The sequence below is a fragment of the Schistocerca cancellata genome, chromosome 6 (genome assembly GCF_023864275.1).
Source record: "Schistocerca cancellata isolate TAMUIC-IGC-003103 chromosome 6, iqSchCanc2.1, whole genome shotgun sequence".
Classification (NCBI taxonomy): domain Eukaryota; kingdom Metazoa; phylum Arthropoda; class Insecta; order Orthoptera; family Acrididae; genus Schistocerca; species Schistocerca cancellata.
This window is the reverse complement of record NC_064631.1, coordinates 93,003,463-93,031,057: the sequence shown is the minus strand read 5'-3', so window position 1 is coordinate 93,031,057 and position 27,595 is coordinate 93,003,463. Positions and strand designations below refer to the sequence as shown.

At 44.3% G+C, this 27,595-nt stretch overlaps 1 protein-coding gene across 11 annotated transcripts in view; it reads left to right on the top strand.

The window, feature by feature from the left end:
* The window catches only part of LOC126088583 (titin), a 1,213,778-nt gene that overhangs the window by 805,827 nt on the left and 380,356 nt on the right, over positions 1-27,595 (top strand). The window lies entirely within an intron of this gene.

The window sequence follows — 27,595 nt, the reverse complement described above, 5'->3', positions numbered from 1 at the left end:
AAAATGTTTAAAGAGGGGAGTCAATCACTTTCAAAGGAAGGTGGATCAGATGCTCCAGTTACTGTTCTTACGGAAGGAAACATCAACACTGCTGCTGTCATTGTGAGAGAGGATCGCCGAATTACCTTAAGATCACTTTGTGAAATACTGAACATTTCATTGGGTGCCACCCACACGTTGGTGACACAAAAATTACACATGACACGTGTTTGTGCGCGATAGGTCCCAAGACTGTTGATTCCCGAACAAAAGGACATTCGCGTGCAGGTCTGCACATAGTGAAAGTTGATGTTAGAGGAATATCCGGATTTTCTTCCAAATGTAGTCACTGCTGATGAAACTTGGCTACATCAATTTTGATCCTGACAGCAAACAGCAAAGCTCAGTGTGGAAATCTGCTTCATCACCAACCCCCAAAAAAGCGAAAGCGGGTGCTTCTGCGGGGAAAGTTATGGTCCTCTCATTCTTTGATATTCATAGAATGGTTTATCAGCATGTTGTACCTGCACACAAATCAGAAACTGGACAGTACTACAGGGATGTCCTGAAAACATTGCAAGTAGACATCAGGCGCAAAAGACCACATTTCCGTGAAGCAGGCTGGATGCTGCATCACGATAAGGCGCGTCCGCACATTGCCAATGTTGTTGCTGGATATCTTGCAAAAATCAAGGTGAAGTGCATCCCTCACCCTCCCTATATTCCGTATTTAGCCCCATGGGACATTTTTGCATTCCCTAACATGAAGAGAAGCCTTTGTGGGAGGCATTATCAATGATCAGAAGCAGTGATGAAGGCTGCGGAGGCGATTTAGTAGGACCTATTAAAAAATTGTTTCCAGCATGTATTTGAAGACTGGCATAAACGCTGGGACAAGGGCTTCACATTCAGGGGAGACTTCTTTGAGAAGGACCACCAAAATTATGAGTAAAGGTATGTTGTCAAAAAAATTATTATGATCATTTTGTATTGAACAGCCCTCGTAGTTGTCCGATTAATTATTTTTAACCCCAAGGTATCAATACATTACAACAATCTGCAGCCAAGTGCTGGAAAATGTATTTTAGGTATCAGCAACATGAAAATTTCTGTTCTGTCCCTCGAGAAATTAGGTCGCAGGATTACTCGTTTCGGATCCCGCATCTTACGGACGAGCAAACGTAAATCTACTCGACGGCCTCTTCCCTCCCCCACCCCCGTTCCTCGACCGGGTATCTTTTGCGCCATTTCCTCTCTGCCTCTTCCTTAAATTGTAACGCGCGTTTAATTCGTCTCGGTTCCCGCTCCACTTTTGCCAGATTACAGAGTTTCCAGAACTTAACGACTGTTTCATTCGGCGCAGAGATCCCTTTTTTTCCCGCGCTCGGAGTGCGCTAGCCCCCTGCGCTGCGGACGGCCATGAATTTAAGGGAAGTGTGGACGTGATTCATAGAGGCCAGGCCGCGGCAAGCTTCCTGCCGGGGCTGAATCGCACCACGCCGCTGCCCCTCAGCTACCAGGCACAGAACACTGAACAAAGCACGTGTACTGTTGTCAGCAAAACAGTGTGCTTCCAGAACATTGCAGCCTAAATTTCGTAATGGAGAGAAATCTTAAGACGTAAAAGTGACTACGGGTGTACCAAAATGGAGTGTTATAGGATCATAACTTTCCACAGTTTATACAGAATGTGTTGGGACTGTTGCGACAAACTTTGTGGGGGTGCAGGGGCTGTCTTCAGCACCAAGTCAAGGACAGCAACACATGTCCGGGAACGTCATCCAACGGCACTGCACGAGTGTCGAAGTTATAGGCGCAAGCGCTTGCCACTAGGCTACCCCGTGACTCTGAACGCTGATGAACGATAGGCAGAACGCCTCGCAATATGTCTGTTATTCAGTGATCACGACTTGACTGCCAGGATAGCCAGTGGAGAAGATGGAGCTAGCTGCTGGGTAAAGAAGGTCCTATCTCATATGAATGCGATGTTCTATTGCCTCTGTGGATGAAGGTTTTGGACAGAGGTTTCTATCTGAAGTTTTTTTGTTCTCCTGGAACCCTTTAAAATGGTTCAAATGATTGGCTCATATGGCTCTGAGCACCATGGGACTTAACTATTGAGGTCATCAGTCCCCTAGAACTTAGAACTACTTGCCGGCCGATGGTCATCAGTCCCCTAGAACTTAGAACTACTTGCCGGCTGATGTGGCCGAGCGGTTCTAGGCGCTTCAGTCTGGAAACGCGAGACCGCTACGGTTCAAATCCTGCCTCGGGCATGGAGGGGTGTGATGTCCTTAGGTTAGTTAGGTTTAAGTAGTTCTATGTTTTAGGGGACTGATTACCTCAGATGTTAAGTCCCATAGTGCTCAGAGCCATTTGAACTACTTAAACCTAACTAACCTAAGGACATCACACACATCCATACCCGAGGCGACAGGATTCGAGCCTGCGACCGTAGCGGTCGCGCTGTTCCATACCCTCTAAAATCTCCATTGTTTTTCCGTATACAGGAAAAAAATAAACAGCAGGTGGAAACCTGTGTCCACATCCGTCATCCACCAGGACAACAGAGTATCGTATTCATAGGAGACAAGAGCTTTCTATGCAGCAGCTAGCTCCATCTTCTCGCTAGCTAGCAAACAGTATTGCGAGACGTCCCGCCTATAGTCCGTCAGCGTACAAAGTCCGTTTGCTGCCGAAGGGGCGATTACTGGCAGACGCTGGCGCCTATAACTTCGACCCTGTGTAGCGTCGTTGGATGACGTTTCCGAACACAGGCTCCTATCCTCGATTTGTTCCTCAAGACACCTTCCACAACCCTTCGAAGCTATTTTTTTTATTTATTTTTGTGTGTGTGTGTGTGAATTTTTAAAGGACCAAACTGCTGACTTACACACTACTTAAACTAACTTACGCTAAGAACAACACACACACCCATGGCCGAGGGAGGACTCCAACCTTCGGCGGGAAGCGCTGCGCAATACGCCATGGCGCCTCAAACCGCGCGGCCACTCCGCGCGGCCTTCGAAATTTGCCGCAGCATTGCTAGAACGTCCTATATAAATTACCTAGTTATCAACGATGGAAGTACCATAAGGCTTTTCGTGGATGATACAGAGAAATCACAATACTAGAAGATGGACGCTTTATGCAAAGGTTGGCAGTAGAATCGCAACATAAACAAATGTTGCGTGTTGTGCTTAAATAGACAGAAAGATACATTATTGTGTGTTTATACGATTGCAGAACAATCACTGGAAGCAGTAACATACATAAAATATCCACGAGCATGTATGCGGAACGATTTAAAGCGGAAAGACCACAAAAACGTAATCGTAGGTAAGGGAGATGTCAAACCGAGACTCATTGGAAGATTCCTCAGGAAGCTTACTCCACCTACAAAGGAAGTAACCTGTAAAACCCTAGTTCGACTAGTATTTAAATATTGCTCGTCGTACCTAATATGATTGACTGAGGAAACAGAAGAGAGCCAAAGAAGACCGAAAGCGTCACTGAGCTGCTTAGCCAATTCCAGTAATAGACACTGTAAGAGAGGCAGTTGACGTCACGGTGTGGTTTATTGTTAAAATACCGAGATAGCGTACGTTTCTAGAAAAGTCAACCAATGTATTGCTTTCTCCTATGTATATGTAGCGGAAAACTCAACTGAGATGGAATTACAGAGATTCCCGCTCACATGGGGGCTTACCAACAATCCTTCTTCCCGCGAACCATTCGCAACTGGAAAAGGAAACGAGGGAAGCGACACTGGTACACAAAGTACCATATACACACATCAAAAAAAGTTTAGAATCATCTCGGTTCACAGAGTTCCGGAACCTGTACGGAAAATTGGAATAGAAATCAACATAAACATCATTTCCAGTAGCACGTCCTCTTAAATCGATGGCCGGCCGGAGTGGCCGAGCGGTTCTAGGCGCTACAGTCAGGAACCGCGCGACCGATGCGGTCGCAGGTTCGAATCCTGCCTCGGGCATGGATGTGTGTGATGTCCTTAGGTTAGTTAGGTTTAAGTAGTTCTAAGTTCTGGGGGACTGATGACCTCAGAAGTTAAGTCCCGTAGTACTCAGAGCCATTTTGAACTTACATCGATGCATGCCTGTATTCGTTGTGGCATGCTATCCACAAGTTCATCGAGGCACTGTAGCTCCAGATTGTCCCACTCCTCAATGGCAATTCGGCGTAAATCTCGCAGAGTGGTTGGTGGGGCACGTCGTCCATAAACAGCCCTTTTCAATATTTCCCAGTCACGTTCGATAGAGTTCATGTTTGGGGAACATCCTGGTCACTCTAATCGCGCGATGGAAGTCATTCACAAGATGTACACGATGGGGGCGCGAATTGTCGTACATGAGGACGAATGCCTCGCCAATATGCTGCCGACATGGTTGCACTATCTGTCGGAGGATGGCATTCACGTATCGTACAGCCGTTACGGCTCCTTCCGTGACCACCGGCGGCGTACTTTGGCCCCACATACTGCCACTCCAAAACAGCAGGAAACCTCCCCCTTGCTGCACTCGCTGTACGGTGTGTCTTAGGCGTTCTGCCTGACCGGGTTGCCTCCAAACACGTCTCCGACGATTGTCTGGTTAAAGGCATATGCGGCACTCATCGGTGATGAGAACGTGATGCCAATCCTGAGCGGTCCATTCGGCACGTTGCTGGGCACATCTGTACCGCGCAGCATGGTGTCAAAGATGGACCTCACCATGGACGTCGGGACTGAAGTTGTGCATCATGCAACCTATTGCGCACAGTTTTCGTCGTAACACGTCGTCCTGTGGCTGCACGAAAAGCATTATTCAACATGATTGCTTTGCTGTCAGGGTTCCTCCGAGCCATGATCCGCAGGTAGCGGTAATCCAGTACAGAAGTAGCCCTTGAGCGGCCTGAGCGAGGCATGTCATCGATAGTTCCTGTCTCTGTATCTCCTCCATGTCCGAACAGCAGCGCTTTGGTTCACTCCGAGACGCCTGGACATTTCCCTTTTTGAGAGCCCTTCGTGGCAGAAAGTAACAATGCGGACGCGATCGAACCGCGGTATTGACCAACTAGGCATGGTTGAACTACAGACAAGAGCCGTATACCTCCTCCGTGGTGGAATGATTGGAAATGATCGGCTGTCGCACGCCCTCCGTCTAATAGGCGCTGCTCATGCTTGGTTGTTTACATCGTTGGGCGGGTTTAGCGACATCTTTGAATAGCCAGAGTGACTGTGTCTGTGATACAATATCCACAGTCAACGTCTATCTTCAGGAGGTTGGTTCAAATGGCTCTGAGCACTATGGGACTCAACATCTTAGGTCATAAGTCCCCTAGGACTTAGAACTACTTAAACCTAACTAACCTAAGGACATCACACACACCCATGCCCGAGGCAGGATTCGAACCTGCGACCGTAGCAGTCCCGCGGTTCCGGACTGCAGCGCCAGAACCGCTAGACCACCGCGGCCGACATCTTCAGGAGTTCTGGGCACTGGGATGATGCAAATCTTTTGTTGATGTGTGTAACATACACCATAAGGTGACTTGTGGAATGCGGATTTAGATGTAGAAATTTGTTTCACGTATGGTATGCAGGCCTACTCTGTTCACCGTATCTTCAACCATACCAGTAATGTAAACAAACGCCCGCGCAGAACTCTCAAAATTTTGTTGTCGGGCGCAGAGGACCTACACCAGATATTGTGAGGACACTAGAAACAGGCCCTACGTACATATCAGTTATTCCGTGGGTATTCAAGCGCGAATGATACAGTGGAGTACTCTAAGGCACTGAAATCGCCCTCTGTTTTTACCGTTCTCCGTGTCAGATTTTTAACTCTGGCAGGTAATGCTTCAGATCTTATTGTACAGTCTTTTTTTTTCTGGCGAAGCAGTCGCGCTGATGTGCTCTTATCATTCATAGGTACTCTGCAAATGTGTGAAGTAGCTTCGTGTTTTATGGTAAAACACAAACGCTTAAAACTGTTAAATAACATGGAGAAACTGTTTGTTCTTAACGTCTTCGAGGTACTCGAAGAAAAAACAGTCACTTCCGGTGAAACAGATTTCAGAGATATGACCGAGTTCACAGTGGTTTTTGTGTCGAGTGTGTAAGGTTTCGCGGAAAGAATAACAGAACAAGAAGTCTCGACAATACGCTTTACGTTACACACACCTCTCGCATATGGAGTGCTCTAGTTCGCGCTGCTCGTTCTCTCTGGCAACTTTCCCTTTGCTCTTGATCCCTTATTTAACGTATTAACCGAGTTTTATCGGTACCGTATCTTATTTTGTTGTCCTTAGAAATGGTAATAAATGGAATTTGAAGCTACACTGTTTACGAATCACATATATAGGGAACGTGACGATTCTTTGCTCGGCCGTGACGACACGTTGTTGCTGCAGCTGTTGACCATCGCAGAGGGGCCGGGGGGGGGGGGGGGCAGCGCAGCCGCAGGTTAAATGCGCCAGATTCAGGCACCTCGTATGATAACCGGCGCAGGATTAGACTGCAGTATGTGCTGTGTTAGTTTTCGGGGTGGAGAACGCTTAAGGAGTTATGTTTACTTACGTGCCTTCCAGTTATCGAATGCTTAAAATACTTTAGTCCTTAGTTCACACTTTCGCAAAACACGTTTGGTATAGCGCGTCCTTCCAGTAAAGTTCGTACTGTCATACAAGGAAGGACCTAAGGAGGGGGAAAGAAATCAGCCTTTTCTTCTTTAAAGAATTCTGTGCAGGACAGCAGGAGCGGGTTTGTGTGGACATCCAGATCAAAATTGTCTACTGAAATAATAAAGCAATCAGTTCCAGAAAGAACACCGGAGAGTTAATTCATGAAAAGGGGTGTGCATTTGAGGGAGCAACCGTTTGGTGGGAAGGTTGTCACTACGATCACAGTTCCGAGTATGGCACGAGAGAGTGGAAGAGGAGCGCGTTGGCTGGCCAGGCGCCGGCGAACAAGAGCGCGAATAGACCACTCTCGGTCCATGCCCACACGCGTCTGGAGCACCACGTGATCCTCTGTCACTGCCCCGTAACCCAGAGATTGTGAACGGAGTCCAGTCAAGGTGTCCTCGATCAACGATCCTTACCTTGAGGACAACAACAGATCAATGGGTGGGCTGTGAAAGGGCTGCACAATGTCCCACATCGTAGCAAAGGATTAGAATATCACAGAAAAACATTTTAAAAATTACCGCCCCTCCCCCGTCCACGCACAATTCGTTCTGGATTTCGCGTTAACCGATTAATGGAAATCTCGGAAAACCTTAATCTGGATGACCGGACGTGGATTTCAGCCGGCGGCCTCTGTAAACCCGTCACCTCGCTTAGTGGGCATTGTCAAGCACGCCTTTCCGCTACGCGATATCATTGCATCACGATACAGCAGTGCGCAATGGTACTTGGAGCATGCATGTATGCTTAAAGGAACAGACTCTGTAGCTACTACAGCCATTTCGAAATACATGAAATGTATTCGCGAGGGGTCGCCTTACCATTTGGCGTCCGAGCACGACTCACAGCCAGACCCAATCTTCCATAACTACGTCGTCAACCATGCCAAATGGTAAGACCACACCTCCCGATAAGTGGGAAATTCGGGTTCGAGTCCCTGTCCGGCACAGATTTTCATTGTCGTCATTCCACTACGCAGCTGATGGTTGTCAGTATCCGCAATTGCAGTACGAGGGTAAGTCAATTATTACATTTACATCTACATCCATACTCCGCAAGCCCCCTGACGGTGTGTGGCGGAGGGTACTTTGAGTACCTCTTCTCCCTTTTTTTCCAGTCTCGTATTGTTGGTGGAAAGAAAGATTCTCGGTATGCCTCAGTGTGGGCTCTAATCTCTCTGATTTTATCCTCATGGTCTCTTCGCGAGATGTACCTAGGAGGGAGCAATATACTGCTTGACTCCTCGGTGAAGGTATGTTCTCGAAACTTCAACAAAAGCCCGTACCGAGCTACTGAGCGTCTCTGCTGCAGAGTCTTCCACTGGAGTTTATCTAACATCTCCGTAACGCTTTCGCGATTGCTAAATGATCCTGTAACGGAGCGCGCTGCTCTCCGTTGGATCTTCTCCATCTCTTCTATCAACCCTATCGGGTACGGATCCCACACCGGTGAGCAGTATTCAAGCAGTGGGCGAACAAGTGTACTGTTACCTACTTCCTTTCTTTTCGTATTGCAATTCCTTAGGATTCTTCCAATGAATCTCAGTATGGCATCTGCTTTACCGACGATCAACTTTATATGGTCATTCCATTTCAAATCACACCTAATGCCTACTCCCAGATAATTTATGGAATTAAGTGCTTCCAGTTGCTGACCTGCTATTTTGTAGCTAAATGATAAGGGATCTTTCTGTGTATTCGCAGCACATTACACTTGTCTACATTGAGATTCAATTGCCATTCCGTGCACCATGCGTCAATTCGTTGCAGATCCTCCTGCATTTCAGTACAATTTTCCATTGCTACAACCTCTCGATATCCGCAAAGTAGTTATAAAATTTTATTGTAATCAAATAGGAAACTTACAGGAAAATCATTTTTCAACAGTCTCCTTGCGTTTCAACGCACTTGGTCCATCGTTGTACAAGCTTCGTGATGCCCTCATAAAAGAAGGTTCTCGGTTGAGCTGCGAGTCAGGAATGCACAGCTTTTTTCACTGCTTCGTCTGAGGCAAATCGACGACCCCTTATTGCCTGTTTCAGTGGACTAAACAAGTTATAGAAGGGGCAAGATCGTGACTATATGGAGGATGATCCAGTACTTCAATTCGAGTTTCTGGAGCGTTTCAGCAGTGTGGGCAGCAGTGTGAGGACGGGCATTGTCGTGCAACAACACAACACCTTTTGACAGCAATCCCCGTCGTTTGCTTCGAATTGCAGGCTTTAGTATGGCAGTAAGCATATCACTGTAACGTACACTGTTTATTGTTGTGCGTCCCAAAAAACCGTAAGCATCAGTTTTCCTGCGGACGGTTGGGCCTTGAACTTTTATTACACGGCGAATTCGGATGTTTCCATTCCATCCTCTGCAGTTTACTCTCCGGTTCGTGATGATGGATGCATGTTTCGTCACCAGTAATGATCCTGTCGAAGAAGTTGTCCCCTTCGTTACCATAGCGATCCAAATGTTTTTTTGCAGATTTCCAAGCGCGTTTGTTTATGCGACAGTGTGAGTTGTTTTGGGACCCACCTGACACAAACTTTATGAAACGCAAGTCTGTTGTGGATGATGTCGTAGGCAGAACCGTGATTAATTTCCAGACGATCTGCCACTTCGTCAGTAGCTTTGTAGCAGTAAACGGTCGTCCGGCTCCTTCATCGTGCGTAACACTTGTGAGACCATTTCGGAATTTTTCAATCCATTCGTAGACACTTATTTGTGGCAAAACACTATTCCCGCACTGTACCGAAGTCTTCGATGAATTTCGGTCCGTGATATGGCTCCCGACACCCCCCCCCCCCCCGCAAAAAAAAAAAAAAACAGATAACTGAACGTTGCTCTTCCTTGGTGCAAATAGACAGCGGAGCAGCCATGTTTAACAGCACGATAGCGATAACGAAACTAATCTAGCAGCTTGAAAATTGCAAAGATATAACAACAAATAAACAAAGTATGCGTCATCAACGTAAAACGACAGTACCACCAAAATAAATAAAAATATAACGGAATTGCGGATAATAATTGACTTACCCTCGTACATTTCAGATGTTTGCTCCAAGATATACAGACATCAGCCCTTATCAAGGAATTTGATCTACTTGAAATGGAAAATTTGAAAACCATGACGGAAACCTCGGGAAGAAGGTAAAAATTTATGTGAATGAAGGGACGGGGACTTTAGTCGCGTACTATCGAGTAGGAGTCCAAGTCTTACCACTGTGCCACTTCGCCCGGCCCGGAGAAACGAGGATAAAAATGGCTCTGAGCACTATGGGACTTAACATCTATGGTCATCAGTCCCCTAGAACTTAGAACTACTTAAACCTAACTAACCTAAGGACAGCACACAACACCCAGTCATCACGAGGCAGAGGAGAAACGAGGATAAAAAAAGTCGATAGCTAGAACTGTTGCACATTAATAGATAACCTTCTTTCTGTCGCTTCCAGTCGTTAACATCACTTGTACGTGTCACACATGGCTTATTACTATGCGTCTTCCCTACACCGTAAAAAGTGGCGATAAGCATATGAATATTAAACACGCACAGCAGCAGTCGAAAGCTAGGCATAAGTGTTGTATACCTATAAGAGAAATAAAACAAGAGCTTTTCAGAAACATTCTAGGATGGGTAAGGTTTCGCATACCTATCGATATTTAAATGTGTTTGCCAAGCCGGTATTATTCAGTAAAATTCGCATTACTTCTCAACTTCACGCCTTAGAAGCTATAATTGCGTAATGATTAAAATAGCACCTAACCTGAATGTTACTTCACTGGTTCACTAAACGTTACATCACTGATTCATTAATTCCTGTGAACTGTCAGAGAAGTAAATTTTTTCCATTCAAAGGCCGCATGATTTTGTTCGCGGGACCGCTTTCTAAGGTTTTTATCCATTTAAATGTTTCCACTGATTCGTAATCCCTTTCTCAGAATTTTGTAACCCTTCGAATGACCTAAAACCTAAGTTTGGTATTACACTTTGTGAAAACGCTGAACGATACAGCACGTAATCACACATACGGCATTTGGGTTTGTTATTTTTAGTATTGGCCCTACTTTAGACTGAACAAACGTTTAAGAAACCATGGAACCTCGTGTTTTCCTCTATCGTTTAACTGTTTCTCTGTCGATATTCCGTTTTACCTCCAATAAATCTGTCTGCAATCCTGTGAGGAACACGCCAACGAAATTACTTGTTCCTGTGAAGATAAGCGCAGAAGATTTTATAGCTTTCACACAAGCTCGTTTCTTTCTGCCAAGATAGTTTTTTTTTTTACCTGCTTTTCTTTTACAAAGCAACGACTTCTCTAGGTATTTTATAAGAAAGGGAGCAAACGTTTGCTTGTAGCTCTCACTCTCTATGCACAAATAAATAACATGGCAAACGCGTATGTATTGGTTCACTAAGATGTTTTGTACAGAGATTTACCTGGACAGTCTTCTTGCGCCTTTGCCTGTCCGATCCAACATAGAGGATCTTCATTCTGTAACGTAATACTGTTTAGCATTAACTACGTATAGGGTATGGCATTATAACGCTGGTGGTGGGCAGCAGATCATACCTGTGCCGCAATACGACGCTGAGTTTGCACACTACAAACTGTTTATTCTCATTTACTGCTGGCGCTTTTGGAACTTGCAATGTTTCACTGCACAGATAATTGAATGTGAACGACATATTTTTCTTATAAATTGGGCTCTGAGAGGCTATTGCCATCACAATATCATTCATACGGACCATTCTTCGGTATTTCGTTTATGAGTGTATTGAAATTCGTATTGTGCATTCGTGCTTCCTGGCTTTTATTGGAAAATAATTGCATTATGTGAATTTTGTTTCATTTTTCTACTTTCGTTCGTCGTTTTGTTCGTTCAAAGGGTGCATTTAAATTGGTTTTTAGTGTAATGGTTCTTATCATCGGATTTTCCCTGGACCGCTTCTTGAATTCATTATAAGTGTCTGCGTCCTCTGTTATCCCAGTAACATTAGCCAGTTTTCGTTTTAAATTTGTCAGAGAAAAGAATTTTAGTTATAGCAATTCAATTACTACATGACTTGGAAAGATTTCTTTTGCCCAATTACCGTTTAGATAACGTTTTACTTTGGACCCAGTCGGAGATAATATCTGTAAACGCGCTTTTCGCATAATTTCTGGCTGTTTTTCTCTCATTTATGATTTCGATTGATAATTCACTTATACGGAGTCGGACTAATATTGATGCTGTACGTTTCACATTCTTTTCGTGATTAATTTGAGAAAATAATATTTGAGAGTGAAAGTGGCATAGTGCATTTAGGAGGAAGGACGTTATTAAAGTTTGCGTGACGTTTCTATACAGGGATAATATATTCAGAAACTGTGTAGGATTTAATTATTTTTGAAACTGTCAGGCTGTTACTAAGGGTAAATAATGTTTTTGCTCTGCTGATTCACATGTTGTGGTATCCGTGTTGCATAAAATGAATGCTGAGTAATTTACTAAAAGCTAGAGCGCTACAAACAAACGTTTGGTCGCATTATTTTATTTCTTTGCACTGGAAGTGAAAGCTTTGGAAGAGAGCCAGACAGGTAAATACGTTATTTTGTGTTCGTTACAGAAAAATGTGTGCTCTCTTAAAATTACGCGCTGAGCTGTTTTTCACGCCGGCTTTCATTTGCGCAAGCGTCAGACGCACGAACGACTGGGTTTTTTTACACTTTCAGTTTTGTGGAAGGAATGCTATTACTATTTCCGAAAATCATGTCCTACATATCAGATTTCATCAAGATGCTATTGTGAAATACGTACGTTCCGCTGACGCTTCGTTCCTATTTCCACCGTTTTACTCCGTTTGGACACTGACGGCCTGAATCAAATAATGACAGATACAAGGTATGGGCACAGATACCATGGAGTGGGTGACAGTGTTTCAGATCTCCTTCGAAAGGGCACGTTCTCACGTCCCGTGCTAACCTCAACTGATTCCACAAGAAATTATTTCGTAACAACACAGCGAAGCTTATTAATGGTTCTTGAATACAGTGTTCTGATAAATGGTTTTGAAATAAAAGTGGTATAAGTTGATTTATATGTGGAAGAAGATATTAAATTGAAAGTTATTGCCGGCCGCGGTGGCCGAGCGGTTCTAGGCGCTTCAGTCCGGAACTGCACGACTACTACGGTTGCAGGTTCGAATCCTGCCTCGGGCATGGATGTGTGTGATGTCCTTAGGGTAGTTAGGCTTAAGTAGTTCTAAGTTTTAGGGGACTGATGACCTCAGAAGTTAAGTCCCATAGTGCTCAGAGCCATTTGAACCATTTTTTGAAAGTTATTGCGTTTTGTTAATGTTTGAAAATACATTTCTTAAAAGCCATCCTTAAATTCTGTTAATGAAAATAACTGGTCAACCGTTACTTAATGGATTAAAACATCTTGAAAAAAGAAAATTTATGAAATTTCTATTACAAGTAATGATTCTCCGTTTCTTGAATCCTGAAAAATTACTGCAATATTTTATAAAAGTTATTGAAAAGTTCAGAGATATGACTATTTTAGCAAAAATTAGTAATGATAACAGCACAATGAAAATCATACGGAATACCGTGAACAAGAGTCAGGTCAACTGGCCAGGGCACATGATACTGGCACAGTTAAGCTTGTTGACTACACTGTGGCTGATAATTCACATGCTGCAAATACTGTTAGTAAGCTAAAATTATGGTCTCATAGTTTAGATGCTTGGGAATATATTTAAAATGTCATTTCGCAAAAAATTGATAAATTTACAGTAATTTCACAAAAATTTGATAAATTTACAGTACACCAGCATCATTGACATAAATTTTATGAGAGGCTACAAAAAAAGGGACAGATATACCGGTAAGCCATTATTAAACTTCTATATGGAAAGGTGAAAGAAAAAATGTAAATAATTATCACATAATTTTCTACTGGCCTTTTTTTTAAAAAAAATTAAGAGATGAGGTGGTCAAGATGTGTACCCACACATAAGTAGAATCAATTTACTTAGTGTATCATGTCTTTTGGTTGAAGCTCTTTACTTGTCCGCATTTTCTTCCTAATATATAATATGGAAATGTGGTTCTATCTTGAGCAACCCAGTTCTTTTTGTTTCAGAACCCAAACACGTTTCAGAGATGTTTCTCTATCTTCATTGGGTTCATTTATTCTCTGTTAAATAATTATAGAGTTTTTGCATCATCATACGTATCGGTAAAACTTTCTGAGATTATAATACTACGAGGGTGAGTCAATTGAAAACCTTAAATTTGTAATAACAAATTGAAATTTGGCGCCGTTATCCTGTAAGTTGGTAAGCGTGCTACAAACAGCGTGCAGAATGGCCTGTAGGTGGCAGCATAGTGAATATGCACACATACTGTCGCAGTATGAGTATAAAGATGGCCGCCCCTTTTGCGACTTGCACCAGGAAAAAACAGCGTTCTGTTATTCTGTTTTTGCGTAGTGAAGGTGTGAAACCTATTAAAATCCATCGACGAATGAAGGTTCAGTACGGTGATGCATGTTGGTCACAGTTGCAAGTCTACGAATGGGGAAGGAAGTTCGCAAATGATGTGACTCCAGTGGTAGATGCTCCTCGTCCAGGTCAGTTGTGACTCTACAGAACATTGCACCAGTTGAAGCCACAGTGAAGGAAAACTGCCGAGTGACACTGAATGACATTGCAGCATGACTACAGTTTACTCATGGGTTAGCACACCACATTGTGCATGATGTGCTCCAGTTTCACGAAGTGTCTGCAAGATGGGTGCCACGGCAACTGACTCCTGAAATGAGAGAACGACGTGTTGATGCTTTTGAAGAACTTCTTCGGCGCTTTGAACGAGAAGGTGATGGCTGGCTCGCAAGACGAAACCTGGGTTCTCTTCCACCAACCGGATACGAAGAGAGCGAGCAAGGAATGGCGCCATTCCTCATCACCAAAACCAAGGAAGTTTCGAACAGAACCATCAGCAGGGAAGGTTATGCTGACTCACCAGAGCATCATACTCAGATCCCCTAAAAAATCATCTGCGGCCCGCAATCAAATCAAAGCGACGTGGATTGCTGTCAACAGGTGTCCTTTTGCAACACGACAATGCAAGGTTCCACACTGCCCGTACAACAGTTGCAACAATCACAGACCTGCATTTTGAGCGTCTTCCTCATCCACCATACTCACCAGACCTTGCCCGAAGTGATTTCCATATGTCTGGACCACTCAAAGACGCTATGGGAGGAAAGAAGTTCCGTTCTGATGAAGAGGTACGCCACGCGGTGCATGACTGGTTGCGCGGACTACCAAAAGAATTTTTTTCTAAAGGAATGTATGCACTTTGTAAGCGCTGGAGGACTTGTATTGAGTGTGGGGGAGATTATGTTGAAAAGTGATATAGCTTTGCACTACTTCTGCACAATAAATAATATTTTAAAAATATTTAAGGTTTTCATTTGACTCACCCTCGTATATTGTAAGGTTTCGAGGTCAGAACAACAACTGTGTAAGCTGTAAATATTTTTGGTTTAATGTTGCAATCTTCCTAGTTCGTTTCCGCCAATCGGACGCATTGTGCCCGCTCCAGATGCCTAAAAGTTACATGGTTCAAATGGCTCTGAGCACTATGGGCCTTAACATCTGTGGTCATCATTCCTCTAGACTTAGAACTACTTAAACCTAACTAACCTAAGGACATCACACACATCCATGCCCGAGGCAGGATTCGAACCTGCGACCGTAGCGGTCACGCGGTTCCAGACTGAAGCGCCTAGAACCGCACGGCCACATCGGCCGGCTAAAAGTTACATGCTTACATCACATGTGTACCATTCGCTGTTCACGTGATCAACTGCGTCACTGGTTTTGTTCATATCCATTTGAAATTCCAAAACGCAGATTTTTAAAGCTTCTTTCTGTTTCTGTCCTACTCCTGGTGGCCGTTACTTGCTCTCGAGTATGCGTCACCTGTCCGGTCGCCGACTCCCGTCACAGGACGCCCCATGAGAGCTGTTCGTTGTGCCTCCTATGGTGTGGTCTATGCTTCTGCCTGCACTTGTTTCCACACAAAACGTTTCCTGTCGCTGCTTGTTTCACCTTCTGCTCTTTGACATGCATTATATAGGAGTGGTGTGTTAATACCGTCGATTGACTGTCATTCCTTTTGCATTACATACTTATAGGCAAATCTACTCATTACCGCAGAAGTAAGTTAGGTGTCATATTCACCTTCCCATTACGATGTTATGTAAGGTGCGAAATTGACCTTCATCTATTCTGCCACGTTACAATATTAATAAAAGTATTAATACAAAAATTAGCAGGAAAAATATGTACCTTGGTATTAGATAATCGTGCTTATGTGGCTGTCGTACCTTTGCAGTACAGCTAAAATTTTAGTCCTCCAATATGTCACCTGCAATTAATAATGGTTTTTCAGTGCTCGGTTACGTAACTAAACAAAGTTTTAGGCCTAATAAAAATTATCGGTTTACTGTCATTATTAGACCCAAAAATTCATCAAATTACGTAACAGTGAGATATCCTTATTAATTGCAGATGACATAATGAAGGAGAATAATTAAAGCTGTACTAGAATATCCGACAGCTGCTTGATCACCAATATAAAACAGTAAGATATATTTTGCCTGCTAATATTTCTGGTAATGCTTTTATTTACGTAGTAGTACGAGTATAATCTCAAAAACTGTTACCGGTATGTACTATGACGCAAAATTTATTTATATTTTATTTAACAGACAATAAATGCACTCACTGAAGATGGAGAAACTTCTGTGAAGTATGTTTGCGTACTAAAACAAGAAGAACTGTGTTTGCTCAAGGCAGAAACACATTTCCATATTACATATTAATTTAACACAGTTAGGCTTCCAGAAGGGTTGTTTAGCTGAAAATGAGTTTGATTCATTAACTTAGTAAATACTGGAAGTCTTTGAAAACAAAACATCATCAGCTGATATTTTTGTGATGCGCCCAAGGTTCAAATGGTTCAAATGGCGCTAAGCACTATGGGACTTAACAGCTGAGGTCATCAGTCCCCTAGTCTTAGAACTACTTAAACCTAACTAACCTAAGGACATCACACACTTCCATGCCCGACGCAGGATTCGAACCTGCGACCGTAGCACCCGCGTGGTTCCGGACTGAAGTGCCAAGAACCTCTCGGTCACAGCGGCCGGCTCTGCCCAAGGTATTTGACGGTGGAGATCATGACACATTTTCCAGAAACCTCAGAGCAAACAACTGGTTTGGATCACATTTAACAAACAGATTACACCCGAGAATTATTCTGGAAGGAAAGGAAATTTTCGTGGCTCTGCGAAGTAAGGAATGGAATTCCGACTTACCATGCTGACGCCAGTGCGCTGTTTCCTGGCGATGGCTCACTAAAACCGAAAACCAGTTAGAAATAAGCAGGTATTAACAGAATAAAAGCGTTGCATGATTTGCAGTCGTGAATACGAAATTGTTCTACCAATAAGTGATTGAAGAATGCATAAATATGCTGATCCCTTATCTTTTCCATTACTTTTGAAGGAGAATTTTACTGGCAAGTCCGTAGCCGGTAAATTATCTGCTTCTGAAATGGGTGTCCCTCAAGTACAGGTTAAGTTTATTTTACATTGCCTGAAAAAAGAAGTGAAGCATCCAAAAGAAGAGGAGGAAACGAAATGAAACTTCCTGGGTTAGTGAGTATGTGATGTTGTTTCAGCGATTACAACATCGCGTCAAATTTACATAGAACTTATCAGTATCACCTTCACCTTGCAGCCGGCCGGTGTGGCCGTGCGGTTCTGGGCGCTTCAGTCTGGAACCGCGTGACCGCTACGGTCGCAGGTTCGAATCCTGCCTCGGGCATGGATGTGTGTGATGTCCTTAGGTTAGTTAGGTTTAAGTAGTTCTAAGTCCCATAGTGCTCAGAGCCATTCGAACCATTTTTCACCTTGCACCTCCTCTAGCCTGGATGCATACGCTTATTTGCTTGTTAAGGGTGTCATAAAGCTGTTTTATCCTCTCCTGAGGATGTTGGCCCACAGCTGTCAAAAATGGTCCTTGATGTCTCAGGTAATGGCAGTGGGACCGAGATGACGTCTGACCTGGTCCCACACAAATTCTATCGGGGACACGTCTGGCGATCATGCAGGCCACAGGAGTACCTCAACATCACGCAGACGGTTCATTGAGACACGTGGCATGCGTTGACGAGCATTGTCCTGTTGAAAAACGGCACCACGAGGCTCTTGCCAATTTGAATCGCACGCCAAAACCACGTCAGCCAATCAGAGACTGTGCTCGACATCTATTGAGCATCCCAGAGAGCAGCGAAGAGTGCCCAGAGAGCATCCCAGAGTGCCCCAGAGACCTACAACACCAAGAAGAATCGCTTCTCGGCTTTTGGGAAGATCAATGTGTAGTATTTGTGGCCCTTAAAAGGGCCGTTTGTTGAGAACTACTACTTTCAATGATTATATAAAGTACAATCACCCACAATGCGACAATCTTCCAAAGAAGAAGGACCACTCGCCTTCACCCATAAGTGAACGCTACAGTCAGAATTTATCCTACAACTACAACGTCTACGACAAGACAAACTACCGTGCGGAAAAAGATAGGAACCCTCACTAGCAATGATAATCTCAGAAACAGGTATAGTACGATAAGCTAAGATCTCCCTAGTTTCAAAAGATTCCAAACCTGCTCTACCTGCATTGTTACAAGCAACGAAAGCTACAGTTAGCCACCCGTTACCCAAACTAGAGGAAGAAGATACTTTCATTAAAGTGCCGTCGGCGAATGCTTATTTACAAATCACTTATCAATGTGGACGGCACTCTAGGTGCTTCGACATCTTCTGCGAAGGGTGAAAAGAACTAAACGAGAGGAGTTGGTAAAACTACTCAATTTGTTCTTATTAATGGACCTACTTTATTTTGTGGTGCGAGGTTAAATTTTTCTTTAATGAAAGTATCTTCTTCCTCTAGTTTGGGTAACGGGTGGCTAACTGTAGCTTTCGTTGCTTGTAACAATGCAGGTAGAGCAGGTTTGGAATCTTTTGAAACTAGGGAGATGAGAATGCAGGCTGTCCGTAAGTCTACCGTTGCGTTATAAGATGGCTCACCTATAGTCACATCAGATGACTCCCCACAACATTACCCTAGCAGTAACACCGCTGTGCCTCCCCAGATCGTTGGAAGATTGGAACCTCTCCCCAGGTCGCTTGCACATTCACCAATGATCGTCATCCAGAGTAGAACAGAACCAGCATTTATCTCTAAACACTATGCGATGGTATTCATTAGCAGTTCATCCTTCCCCGTTACGGCACTCTTCGAAACGCAACCTTTTGTGTTGCGGTGTTAACAGCAGTATACGCTTGCGTCTGTGATTCCCTAGTACGCAGCTGCTACACTCCGACCAATGGTGTGGGATTGCACAGGATGTTCCCGGGAGCGTATTTCTTGTTCTTTGATGCATTTTCGGTAGATAATACGGTGATCCTCCCTTGCGGCGGTCAGGTATGGACGCCGGAAACCTTGCCGAGTACACCTGCCCTCACGTTTTGACGCAGTGCAACATCGGCATACTGCCACATCAGAGTGCCCCACAAATTGGGATATTCGACCAGCTAGCCAAATGGAGACGGACGATGGACCCGTTTTGAGGTCTGTCGGATGCTAATAACGGAGTGTCACACGAGTACACACCAACGGCCTTGCCGCTGTGGTAACGCCGGTTCTCGTTAAATCACCAAAGTTAAGTACTGTCCGGCTGGACTAGCACTTGCATGAGTGACCATCCGATCTGCCGAGCGCTGTTGGCAATCAGGGTGCTCCCAGCCCTTGTGAGGCAAACTGAGGAGCTACTTGATTGAGAAGTAGCGGCTCCGGTCTCGTAAACTGACAAAACGGCCGGGAGAGCGGTGAGTTCACCACATGCCCCTCCATATCTGCAACCAGTGACGCCTGTGGGCTGGGAATGACACGGCGGCCGATCGGTACCGCTGGGTTTCAATGGCACTGATCACTATGGGACTTAACATCTGAGGTCATCAGTCTCCTAGAACTTAGAACTATTTAAACCTAACTAACCTAAGGACGCCACACACATCCATGCCCGAGGCAGGATTCAAACCTGCCACCGTAGCAGTCGCGCGGTTCCGGACTGAAGCGTCTAGAACCGCTCGGGATACCGTTGGGCCTTCGTGGCCTGTTTCCAGCGGAGTTTAGTTTAGATGACACGAGTTCACGGCATCTTCGGGTCCCTCTCCGTGATCACTCATCATCTGACGCTGTTCATTCCCCTTATATCCTCTATCAGGCCTGATAAGTGCCTTAAAGACGAGCAACGGTAAAGCATTCTGGTGACCGTTTTTTTTTATTTTTTTTTACACGTGTCACAGGGAATTGCAACCCTAATCTGATCATTTACATACCGGATTATGGTGTGTACATATACGAAATTAGATTGACAGTCGACCATGTTTTCTGAGTACTTAGTGGTTTTTTTTTTTTTTTTTTTTTTTTTTTTTTTTTTTTTTTTTTTTTTTTAGGCTGTCTATGTAAAGAGTGTTCCAGGAGGAATGGTCAATATTCTGTGATATGACTAGAATGATCATTCGAAAAAAAAAAAGTCAAGTAAACATTGGCTGTAAAACACTTACCTTAAGAGCAATTCTTGATTTTTCATACTGTGATACAAATCTCTTCTATCGCAAGCTCTTTGCTTTCCATATCTTGGGCGGTGGTAGGGGACCAAAAAAAGTCCAATTAACATGTGCTCCAAAATGCAGACCTTAAAAATTATGAGTACTTGTTCATTAGAAGCGTCGTGTTTAAAAGCGAAGATGAACAAGTGTTCATAGCTCATAAGGTATACATTTTAGAGCCCTTGTGTTTTAAACACTTTTTTATTGTTTTGGTCCATACTGTCACATCTCAAAATATGGATGCAAAGACCTTCCATTAGAAGAGTTTTGTTTCCCAGCGTCGAAGATCAGGAAGAGATCATAGCACTTAAGGTACGCGTTTTAGAGCCCATGTTTACTTGACTATAACGAGCGAGGTGGCTCAGTGGTTAGACACTGAACTCGCATTCGGGAGGACTACGGTTCAATCCCGCGTCCGGCCATCCTCATTTAGGTTTTTCGTGATTTCCCTAAAGCACTCCAGGCAAATGCCGGGATGGTTTCTCTGAAAAGGCACGGCCGACTTCCTTCCCCATCCTTCCCTAATCCGATGAGACCGATGACCTCGCTGTCTGGTCTCCTTCCCCAAAATAACCCAACCCTTTACTTGACTTATTTGTTTCGAATGGTCATTCCTGTCATAACTTTGCAAGCAACGAAAGCTAAATAAATGAAATAAAAACAACGCGTAACTGAGGAAAGTCTATTTCTAAAACAATTAAAGCGCTTAGTTGGAAGTACACGCTATTTCCTGTCTCGTTTAAGAAAGAAAGTGAAGAAGTCATCGGATACAGTCTCAGAGTTAGATACTGAATTCGGAAACAGTGGCGGCTAGGGAACTGGTAAATGGAAGTAATACTCTTAATTACAGCTTTATCCGGCAAGAGCAGCTGTGTTTTAATTTCAGCGACCGGGCTTAGGAGTAAAAGCGAGCCCGCATTGCAAGGAGGCAGCGAAGGAGTGCTTTGACAATCGAGGCGTGAGCAGTCGAGTCGGCTTGTGTAGCTTCCTGCGGCGCGAGGGGGCCGTATATTTGGTGTTTATTTTTCTAAGGAGTCCTGCAGCGCTAAGCAGATTTGGGTCGCAGGGCGGCGCGCCAATTACAAGGACCGCCTGCAAAGGGACCGGACGGCCATAAATCGGGGCGTAATCCGGCAGAAGGGCCGCGGCAGGCAGATTACACTATGATGGGCAGCCGGGCAAGTCATTCCGGGAAGTTGCGCGCTGCGCGAGGAATGAGAATCGCGTACTCCTCTCTGAATAAATTATTGCAGGTTCCGCGCTTCGCTCGCGGGCCCGCATGCCAAATTGCAGCCGCGCGCCGGACGGCGGGGCCAAGTCCGGCCCGTTAATGAATCAGAGGAGCGCTACGGAAACGTTCCCTTCTGCCGGCAGCGAGAGTTTTTGCCGATTGCTGCAGGACCTCAAGAGGAGTACTTGCTCTGCATTAAATGCGCTGTCCGAGTCATTGCTGTTGCATGTTATTGCACAAGTCGACACATTTATAGACATAACTTTCAGTGGAATATTTTCTGTCGCCGTGTAGTCCCTAAGAGCGGTATTACGCTGTCCAAGATCTGTAGCACGACTTCTATAAATGCTGCAACCAAGCTCCAACTTTTACAACACATATGATATACAGGGTGTTACAAAAAGGTACGGCCAAACTTTCAGGAAACATTCCTCACACACAAAGAAAGAAAATATGTTATGTGGACATGTGTCCGGAAACGCTTACTTTCCATGTTAGAGCTCATTTTATTATTTCTCTTGAAATCACATTAATCATGGAATGGAAACACACAGCAACAGAAAGTACCAGCGTGACTTCAAACACTTTGTTACAGGAAATGTTCAAAATGTCCTCCGTTACCGAGGATACATGCATCCACCCTCCGTCGCATGGAATCGCTGATGCGCTGATGCAGCCCTGGAGAATGGCGTATTGTATCACAGCCGTCCACAATACGAGCTCGAAGAGTCTTTACATTTGGTACCGGAGTTGCGTAGACAAGAGTTTCAAATGCCCCCATAAATGAAAGTCAAGAGGGTTGAGGTCAGGAGAGCGTGGAGGCCATGGAATTGGTCCGCCTCTACCAATCCATCGGTCACCGAATCTGTTGTTGAGAAGCGTACGAACACTTCGACTGAAATGTTGTGTCGTACTTGTAAAGGCACATGTTCTAGCAGCACAGGTAGAGTATCCCGTATGAAATCATGATAACGTGCTCCATTGAGCGTAGGTGGAAGAACATGGGGCCCAATCAAGACATCACCAACAATGCCTGCCCAAACGTTCACAGAAAATCTGTGTTGATGACGTGATTGCACAATTGCGTGCGGATTCTCGTCAGCCCACACATGTTGATTGTGAAAATTTACAATTTGATCACGTTGGAATGAAGCCTCATCCGTAAAGAGAACATTTGCACTGAAATGAGGATTGACACATTGTTGGATGAACCATTCGCAGAAGTGTACCCGGGGAGGCCAATCAGCTGCTGCACACGCTGTACGTGGTACGGAAACAACTGGTTCTCCCGTAGCACTCTCCATACAGTGACGTGGTCAACGTTACCTTGTACAGCAGCAACTTCTCTGACGCTGACATTAGGGTTATCGTCAACTGCACGAAGAATTGCCTCGTCCATTGCAGGTATCCTCGTCGTTCTAGGTCTTCCCCAGTCGCGTGTCATAGGCTGGAATGTTCCGTGCTCTCTAAGACGCCGATCAATTGCTTCGAACGTCTTCCTGTCGGGACACCTTCGTTCTGGAAATCTGTCTCGATACAAACGTACCGCGCCACGGCTATTGTCCCGTGCTAATCCATACATCAACTGGACATCTGCCAACTCCGCATTTGTAAACATTGCGCTGACTGCAAAACCACGTTCGTGATTAACACTAACCTGTTGATGCTACGTACTGATGTGCTTGATGCTAGTACTGTAGAGAAATGAGTCGCATGTCAACACAAGCACCGAAGTCAGCATTACCTTCCTTCAATTGGGCCAACTGGCGGTGAATCGAGGAAGTACAGTACATAATGACGAAACTAAAATGAGCTCTAACATGGAAATTAAGCGTTTCCGGACACATGTCCACATAACATCTTTTCTTTATTTGTGTGTGAGGAATGTTTCCTGAAAGTTTGGCCATACCTTTTTGTAACACCTTATATACTCACGGAAAAAAAGAAAGCAGCAGCACCAAAAGGGATTTGTGTGATATAAACGAGAATTGTAGGCGTATTTCTGTATCTGAAAGGTGATTTTTGTTCAATTTTCGCACCAGTCGCATATGAATGCAAGTCAGGTTTGCTTTAAATACACGCTGTAACGGTCGTGAGCATAAGTTACCTTTGAGACTGAACGAGATGAGTTGAAGTTAGTCAACAAGGATAGGGACTGTGGGCGGGTCCACATGTTGCCAAAGTTGTTTCGACTACGCTGCAGAAGTTTCGCTGGGAAGACGTTACACATTCTCCATTAATTCTCTATATCTCCCCATGCAATTTCCACATTTTGGAGTTCCGAACAAAGACAGTGGAGCCGTCGATTTGCTTGGAATGAAAAGGTACAGTCTGAAGTGCATCCGTGGTTCCGCAGGCAACGGCAAACATTTTTCCATGAAAGCATTGACCATCTCGTCTCACGATGGGATAAATGTGTTAACAGTTATGGCTATTAGTTTTGAAATAATAATCAGTTCCCTACTTTGCAGCCAGCCGGCGTGGCCGTGCGGTTCTAGGCGCTACAACCCGGAACCGCGCAACCGTTACGCTCGCAGGTTCGAATCATGCCTCGGGCATGGATTTGTGTGCTGTCCTTGGTTTAGGTAGGTTTAAGTAGTTCTAAGTTCTAGGGGACTGATGATCTCAGAAGTTAAATCCCATAGTGCTCAGTAATTTGTGGTGCTCGACAATATATTCATTGGTTTGTTATTTTTAACGGCAACATATGGAAGAGGCGTATACCCTGCTGTGGACTGAAAGAGGCTGAAGAAGAAGAAGAAGAAGAAGAAGAAGAAGAAATGTTTTTGTTGCTGCCCGCAACGATTTTTAATAGCGAAGAATTAGTTGAAAATGTATGTATTTACTTTTGGAGAATGCATTAACAGTAGCAGAATTCATATAGAACTACCGTTCCCGAACCAAAAAACAACATATTTGGTTGAAGTAAATTATTACCTACATCTCGTTGATTAACAAGGTTAATGTAACACGCTGTTTGTTGTGCGAATTTAGGCTTTCTCGGCCGTACACTACTGATTAAAAGCTCGCCAGTTTTAGCCTGGTGGCAGCATTGAGATACCACGGCGGTTCGACGTCTTGCGACAATTATGAAACTCTTAAAAACGTCATCAACTCTGCCACCCAGATGGAAACCCGAGAGGTTTTCATCGGACCTTTCGCTGATTAATAGGCCATGGCAAGCGTGAAAATACGTTCTGAATACGTGCAGCATATCAAAAAGTATGTAAAATGTAACAGATGTCTCGCCCTGTATAAGTAAGATCTGAGGAAACGCAACACAGAGACCGAGACCGGTTTTTTGAAACTCTGTCGGTCCCTGTTCAACAGGAGCAACTCTGAGGTGCGAAAAGTACGCTTCCGGAAAATGTGCTCCGTAACCATCGCTGGCTCGTATTGCCCTGGAGGCGACGCCGAATTTCGGCCACGTGGTGGGTGAACGTGTAAACCCGCAACTAGCGCGTGCCTACTAGACCCTACGAGTTGTGGCTGGGGAGGCAGCTGCCAGGGGGAACTCGCGCGCCGGCCAGACGCCAGACTACCGACGGCGGACCAGCATGTTTGCAGAGCGGCTTACCTCCAAGTGCTGGCCGGATTTGCGAGAGTCGACGCGTTCAGCGCAACCTAAGCCACGCGCGTAAACATTTGTGTTGTATAATGTCAGACGCTGTTCGCCGGCAGCTTTTTCCTGTTATCTGGCTGCGAACGCGCCCTCAGCGCCAGGGAATTATGCAGGTCCACACTTTGAAGTACCGTAAAAAAAGGAAACATCCAACAATTTTTCATATTTTTTTTAAAAGAACGATTCTATTTCCTTTCTTCCAGTTAATCTTGACGTTTCTGAAATGGCTGCCCATATCGAGAGATCGCTAAAGCCATTCATCAGACGCGTAGTCAGGGGAGAGGCAGGGGCCTGTTATGGGGTAATGACCCGCCGCCCAATTTACAACTTTGACAGCTAACTTATGGAGAATAATGTAGTACAAAGACTGAAAGGTTAACGAACGTGCAAAAAATTGTAGAAATGACGAGCTGTGTTTAACACACAATACTTGTCACTTGCGTGGATGAGTCCCTGCCCACGTGGAAGGGGTAGCTATCTGACCTGTAGCATTCTACTCGGGAAAATGTGCATACTCGCAGGGTGACAGTGGCTGCAGCCAATAACAAATCCGACACGGTTGATTAAGGGAAGAAAAGAGGGAAGTAAACCCCTGTGCGAAAGAAAGAAAGACCTTCTTGTCGCTCTTAGGCGGAAACGACTGAAGGAAACAGCAACTCCCTCAGTCACACTCTTGCACGACCACAGTCTGCATAGTCGTTTCACAACTGTTACACTCACAAGGGAATGGTCAGACTTGTCATGTCGAAACCTGTGTTGCTTTTTTTACCACTGTGAGTTAACATTGCAAGAAGTCTGTATGCAGAATTTTAGCTGCTGACATGACCTGGAAGTCTGTAAACAATTTTATGGCGTAAGACATTATTGTCGCATGGTTTCCACGCTTATAACTGCCTCTTGTACAACCCTGACCTCTCTCACTACGTTATACCAACGCCATCTAGGGACAAGGTGGCGTTAGCTACGCGCCGCTCTCTTGCCACAGCGGTGAGAGAGCTGATTCCTCCAGTGAAAGCGATCGTATGATAATTAAACATTCGTTGACAAATATGGCTGATATGTTATCTATGACATTCTTTCCAAATAGCTATGAAATAGACACAAATAAATATACGGTTTAGAACACGTCCAAATTTTATTTCTTGTAATTACCGCAAAAATGCGAAACATTGATACATTGTTCAAAACATAGGTTTTTTGTGCACCAAGAACATACAAGTAAAGACGACATATGACAGCCCTGCGAATCACAGACGTTGTTAGATGTCCGTAGACAAAACTGGGCTGGTGTTAGGAATGAATCAGGCCTAATATCAGCATATTTCGAGGAGTGCCACGCATATTTAATCAAATTCTGAAATCGTGGGGAGGAAAATTGATAATGTACTACTGATTGCAGCTTGAGAATATTGTCACGGTGATAGACAGGAAATTGCAGTGATCAGTACACAATAATTTTCTCTGTTAGTTTTCTGTAAAATGCCTTCCACTGGCGGAAAAATTCTCTGTCTACAGGTTGAATTACGTTGGTCGTGCCGGGTGTAATCTGAAGCATCTCTACTTCTTTGTCAGGGTGGGCTCGAAATACAGCTTTTAATGGACTAGACCTTTTATGACCTGACCACGAATCTAGAAGGAGATGAGATTTGTTCCCGCAGAACGGAAGAAAATCATGACGTATGAAAAGTGTAACATTTTGGTTTGCCATTTTTCCAGACTTCGATGCGTCTACTACAAGACTGTTTGTGTAGAACATTGTTCTTTTGACACGTGGTCCAAAACGTCCAGTTGGTTCTTGAAGACACACATAAATTTTAGGCAGCAATGAACCATCCAGACTAATTATGGGCATTATAGTGTATGAATGGGTGAGTGCAGTCGTGGACTGTGCAATCACCTTAATGTTTTTCCCGTTTGAATGACAGTGTTCTTTTCGCACGCATTTCTTTTTGAAAACCTGACTGATCTGCATTGTACACGTATGATTCGCTAAAACTAGCGATCTTATTTTTTGCATTCGTAAGAAAAGCTTCTATCATTTCGATTTGTGTCACTTCATTTTCCGACCTGTTTCTCGATACAAATTTTGTTATTTTTCTTGCCACAATTTTATGTGATCTTTTGAAGCGACTAATCCAACTTTGAGAAGCTCTAAATTCTTTAGCGCCTATCGCGTTGGCAATCTCTAACGCCCAGTCACTCAAAGTTGTATTGCTCACACCAAATGACTGTTGTCTGGCATCGGTAAATAACTCAAAAAGTCGCGCATTTATCTCCGTCGCAATTTCCAGTCGACTATTACGTCGTCGAGCGACTTGCTTTTTCCATCTATACAATTCACGTTCAG